This window comes from Caloenas nicobarica, chromosome 5, assembly GCF_036013445.1.
Source record: "Caloenas nicobarica isolate bCalNic1 chromosome 5, bCalNic1.hap1, whole genome shotgun sequence".
NCBI lineage: Eukaryota > Metazoa > Chordata > Aves > Columbiformes > Columbidae > Caloenas > Caloenas nicobarica.
In genome coordinates, this window is record NC_088249.1 from 36,451,624 (window position 1) to 36,457,623 (window position 6,000).

Below are 6,000 nucleotides of genomic sequence, written 5' to 3' on the forward strand. Positions count from 1 at the left end.
CTGAGGTTGAAGCGGCCACCCATCTTCGGGCAGAGCAAATCTAAAACACAGTGAGGCTTCTTGTGATGTTTGGAGAGCAGAAGAGAGAAAATAATTTTTTAAAAAAATAGATAAAACCTAGTTAAAATCTATTTTATCCTGGATTTTCCTGCGGCAATTGCAAAGTCCCTGAGGGCTGGAAACCTGCCAAAGCAAACTCATCCCTCAGAACTTGGCAAAGACCAAACAGCCCTACGAGACACAGGTGCTCTCCAGGTGAGTTCCTCCCTGCACCTGATGATAACAGGAACCTGGTGCTTCTTTTCCCCTTTTGCAGTTTGCCTGTTGCCCTCAGGAGCTGTCTCCAGCCTCTGGAGATGTGGCTGCAGGGGCTGCTGCTGCCCAGCTGGGGTGGGAATGTGGCATGTGAGAGGCTGGTGTGTGTTTGAGGTGCTGTGATAGCGGGGCCTGAACTTGCTGGAGCTGCGACAGAGTCTGAGTGGCTGCTTGGAGCAGGAGGGAGCCAGGCGATGCAGCACAAAAGGCCAGTATTGTGCTGATGCGCAGTAGCATAATCATCTGCAGGCTGAGATGGCACCCAACTGTATGCAGGGCTTTAAAACTTCGGGCTATCGATATGGTCATTTTTGTCTATATAGATTCTACTGCACTAAAATAACCTGTAAGTGTTCTTCAGTATGCCATTAAGCAATATGATTATAATTGTTGTACATAAGCTTTTTCATCTCCTCTCTGTGGAGAAAAGTATGTTGCAGCAGAGATGTTTGCAGAGGAATTGCATGCACAGGCAGTGATGTATTTGCTAGAGATGGCATATTTCTTTGATCTTGCTGTGACCTTCAAACAGTAGTGGTCAGGCTTGTGACAGTTCTTAGCTCCAGTGGGAGATATTTTCCTTGTATTCAGCCAGCACCAGAGAAAGTAGCATCTGCTGCAAACTTGAGTTAGACTTGAAACTAAGCTAAGCGTGTGAAACACATGCGCACACATGTATAATATATGTGCACAGTGATATAGCTCAGCATCTGGAAAAGCTGCAGCAGTGTACTCTGCAGCCATGCAATTGTTTAGATGAAAGAGTGCCACTTCTACTCGCAGTAGCTTAAGCAGTTTCTCCCATTTCTCACTCCTTTTTCCGGCGGATGTGCTCCTGCAGTGACAGCTCTTCACTGCCAAGGCTTGCATTCAGGTATTGGAGACAATTATGAGCAAAAACGAGGGGTCATTTTTTAAATAGTGGAATTTCTTGCTTCATAATTCCCATCTCCTATGTGCAACTGGTGAAGGTCATTTTGTTCAGCACTTCTAAAGCATTCACCTTCAGCAGAGAAAAAAATGTTTGTCTTAAAGTGTGAATATTTAAAGAATATGAATCTGACCTTCCCTATTACTATGACAAAGTAATCTCTATTACATGCCCTTATTATACTGTGCACATTATAAAAATGGCTTCCTAATGGTGAGGCACCTTGCCTTTCAAGGGGAGATAAAAAGCCTGAGACTCCTCTATTTGGGGAAGGGAAGGCTGGCTGAGAGGGCAAAAATCATGGAGGCAGTGGATAGGGCGGTTGGAGAACTGCCAAGCACTGAATCCCACTGCTCGAGGACTGGGGCCCTTGGAGCATGTAGGAGGTTCTTTTGCAACACATAAGACATAAAATGTTGTTGTGCAGCGTGTAGTGAAGTGCTGGACCTTGCTGTCACAGGAGGCGGTGGAAGAAGATGCTATTAAGAGATTAAGAAGGCAATTGTCTAAATGTATAGGCTCTATTCCCATAAACAGATCCTATAGGGAATAGCAGGACTGTACCCTCCAGCATCCTGTACAAGATCTCTGGAGAATGTGAGGGGCCAGGTTTATGAGCTTTCCCTAGACAGCATCTCTTGCAGCCACTGCTGGAGACAGGGTAATAAATCACTGGTTTCATTCAGCAAAGCATAGCTTATGTTCTTGCTATGTCTCAAGTGCTACATTTTCTAGCAGTACTTTGGGCTGTCTTGTGATAGTAGCCCCTGATGTCCGGTGTGTTTATGGTGGGACTGTCAGCTCGAGCACCAGCACTGCAGGACTTGGGAGGAGAACTCTGCCCTCAGGCTTGTACCTCCAAATCTCCTTTCACTTTGTGGGATCTGATCTGCAGATCAGGGGGCCCAATGTGTGTGCTACAGGACTTGCAGGGAGGATTTGGAAGGGGCTTGTAAGCACAGAGATACCAAACAGGGATGATATGAGCTCAGTTTCCTAAAGAAAATACTCTCAAAACCTTATCACCTTCAGCTGGAACCAAGTGCTCCCAGCACCTTGCAGCATCAATCTGGTCAGGCAGCTGCCAAGAAGGTTACGTGTACCTGCCTCGAGATCCCAGCTGCCTTCAGGGAGGCGTTTCCTACCAGCACTTCTCTCCACCACAACTGTCGTCGTGCTTTTTGTGCTTCATTAATTTGGGGCTGCAATATGGTGCAGGTCAGCCTGGCTTTCTCATCCTCCTGCGCTGCCTCGGTGCTTAACCACAATGCAGGACAGAAACACTGAATGCTCATACTGAAACCTTGACAAAATGAATGAGACAGGCTGAGCGAGGAGGGGTTGGTATGTCACACGTGGGCTACTGACCTGTCCCACCACCAGCAGAGGCCGAGGGGCTGGAGCTGTGCAGGGGTTTGGTCACAAAGTCTTGCCAGGCAGAGCTGTCACTGCTGAGGGTTTCTCTTCCAAAACAACTGGATCTGCACGATCCCAGGGCAAGGGGTTTCCATGCTGGATGACTTTATAAAGTCAGGAGAGGACAGCAGCTCCATTTCTGCAAGAGCTTCAAAAGAAGTTAGTGGTGCATTTGTGGAAGCTTAGCAATACCTGGATTTTTGTTTAAAGCAGTCACAATGGAAAGAGGTGCTGCCAGACTCAGTCTATGTACCTCATTCTTAAATCAGAAATGGTATTATATTGATGGGGTTGTCTGTGAGTTGCCCCTTAGAGTGCCCTGGTGTCTTCCAGACTGATGTAACCACTTGCTGGCCTGCTGCAGGTCATCGGTTTTTATTGGTTGCAGTTCCACCGGGGCTATCATTTCAATAAATATTCTTGCCATCCTTGAAGTCCCCTTCTCCCACCTCCCCAGGAGTAAAGATGTTCCAATATAACATAGAAAGAAAAGGCAGAAACTGATCAATTTTTAGCATCATGTTGATCTGCCTGGATCTTGCTCCTGACATCACAGGGATGCCCGATGTCCTCCGGACTCCAACAGCTTCCCTGGCTTTTTTATACTTTCCACTTGCCACCTGGAGACAGAGTTCCATCCCAGCCGGCAGGGATTAGGGGGTCAACAGGGGCACAGCAGCGCCTCTGGAGTTGACAGATCCATGGCTCCTATTTCTGGGCTCCCCTCAGGCTGGAGTTTCTCACGCTTAGGGCCAGGGCTGGAATGCTTTGGAAAGTTTTCCAGTAATTGTCTAGGCTATTTTGAGTGGTAGAGCTTCAAAAATAAATTCTTTGCTGTGACTTTTAGGGAAGTTAAGCATTTTTTATTGCATTCAACTCGAACTCAGTCTGCTGTGAGGGTGCAAACCCCTTTTATGGGATGTGTGAGAAACTGAGTAGGATATTTTTCACAGGTTATTTCCCAGATTGTTGTGTTTGCTCAGGGAATTCCTCTGTAGTGGGAGACAGGAGTTTTATCATTTTGCCAGATGAGCATTTCAAGCTGCTTCTGCTTTGCAGCCAAGAGAACTGTTACGAGCACTAACCTGGTAGATACATTGAGCTGTAAAAGCTTTGAATTTCTATGAGGATTAAATTGCAGTTCAGGTCACAGTCGGCACTGTGCTGGGCTGCCAATAAAGGAGAGCAAATTGTTGTCAGATTGTAATAAAAAGATTTTATTGTTAATTAATTCTGAGCGCCAGAAAAAGTACTACGTGATTTACCATAAAGGTGGGAAATAAATCCATGTCCAAGAAAAGATGCAGCAAGGAAGAGAAGCAAATGATTTGGTGTGAGAAAAGGAAATAAGTGGTAGAAGGGAGAGCAAAAATTTGTATCAGGCTCATAAAGTGAATCAGGTTGATTATAAGTGGGTCTTCTAGTTAATACATTGTATTAATATGTAATTATTACTACTTAAATATTTCCTCTGTTTCTACACCTTTAAAAGATTGCACGATGGGTGCATGAATCCGGAGCATTTTTTTGGTGCTGTTGATAGCTCCTGCCTGGTTCTGCTGTAACTTGGCTCCTCATTAAGGCTGCACCAAGTCTTGTGGTGGCAGACAGGTGGGTCACCTGGCTCAGAGAGGGTTAATGGGACCACCTCACAGGGGAAGAAGGGGATGTCCTAAATCCTGCTAACCATCTCTGAAGATTTTCCTGGCTCCTCCATGATGTTAGAAGACATTAATCTTGCTCCTCTTTGCCTTTCAGCAGACGTTTTTCTCTTTGTACTTGAAGAGCACAAGTGCAACATGGAACTGTTAATTACAGCTGATTGGGAATTCTTCTCCATGCTCTCATTTTCATTAAGAAACATGCTCATGAAAATAAGGTTAAGGTTACAGTGACCTTAAATAGCACTTAAGACAATGTTTATCTGTACAATTTAAAGCAACTTGTATCCTAATTTCCAGTTAACTATGTGCTATTTGTCTTTACTTGGCCCTGAGTTACCCCCCTCCACCACCTCACTGTTTGTACCCTGGGCAGAAACAATGAACCAGAAGGTATTTCTGTTCTGGTTGACATATATGCCTCCCTAGGCAGCTTATCTTCTGTTAAATGCAGAAATAATTGTCATCTGCCCTCTGTGCCTATTCTGATTGGGCATCAGGATAAATTAAGGATGGAGCTGCTCCAAGGGACACGATTTTTCTGTCTATGCTTTTTACAGTGCCCATGGCCATGGCGTTGGTGGCAAAGGGCTTGAGATTGGTTGAGCAGCATCCAGCTCTAGGCAGGGCATGATCAGGATGAGCTGTTGAACTTCTGGCACACCTTGTAGTTCCCCAGTGGTGACTGAAGCCAAGGATTTGGAGGGTGATATATGGCCTGAGGTACAGCAACATGGATTTTCAGAAACCCACACACATACCCACACCCTCTGACTAGCATGAGAAAGCTTTTTCAGAAAAGGATAGTATTTCAGGCAGTTTAGAAATATGACCAATGTAGATGAGTGATGCAGAGATTTTATTTATTTTCAACAACCGCTCGGTGGAGGATGGTGGCACACACTTTGCCATCTTGGCATTATGGTATGGGTAAACATGTCTCGGAGGGTTACAGGGGAATGATTTGGATCTGGATGAAGAGCATAGTGAGATGCTCTGGTCATCAGAGGCATCTCTCTTCCATTATGGGGAACGAACTTCAGTTCTTTCTGCCCATTGTGACAAACATTCCTCCTTCCTTTTCCTGAAGTTTTCCTGAATTGAAACCAGGGGTGAGCTCTGGGTCCTCTCCCTTCAATACGAAAACTACTTTCACTCACTCCTACCCACCTACTCCTGAGCTGGCAGCAGATCATTGACCCTGCTTGGGAAAAGACCAGGAGCTTCATCAGGGAGGGTGAGTGTTCAGCCCAGGGGTGGGCCAGAGGAGGAGGAAGGAGCCACTTGGCGGCAGCAAGTTCAGAGAAAACCATCCTGAGATGTCTCACCTGCTTCTCTAAGGCACCCTGCTCTGGTCCTGAAGAAGGAGCTCTCTGAGGAGTTGTCTCTTGTGAAAAAACCCTGCACTGAGGCTGCTCTTCCCTTGCATAGCTTAGCTAGGAGCCATGACAGAGGCTTAGCTAAGAAAAGCACCAGAGCTGCCTCAGCTGTGTGTGTGGATGGGCTTTGGAGTGAGAATTAAAAGGAGGAACTCCTGCAGCTGGAGGGCTATAAAGAGTTAAGTTGTGTTTATGTCCTTGTTCCTTGTGGCTTTAAAAAACATGACTTTCTGGATCTTTCATTCATAGCACATGCAGTGAGCAGGCAGGAGACCAGCTGGGTGCACAGGACTTTCAC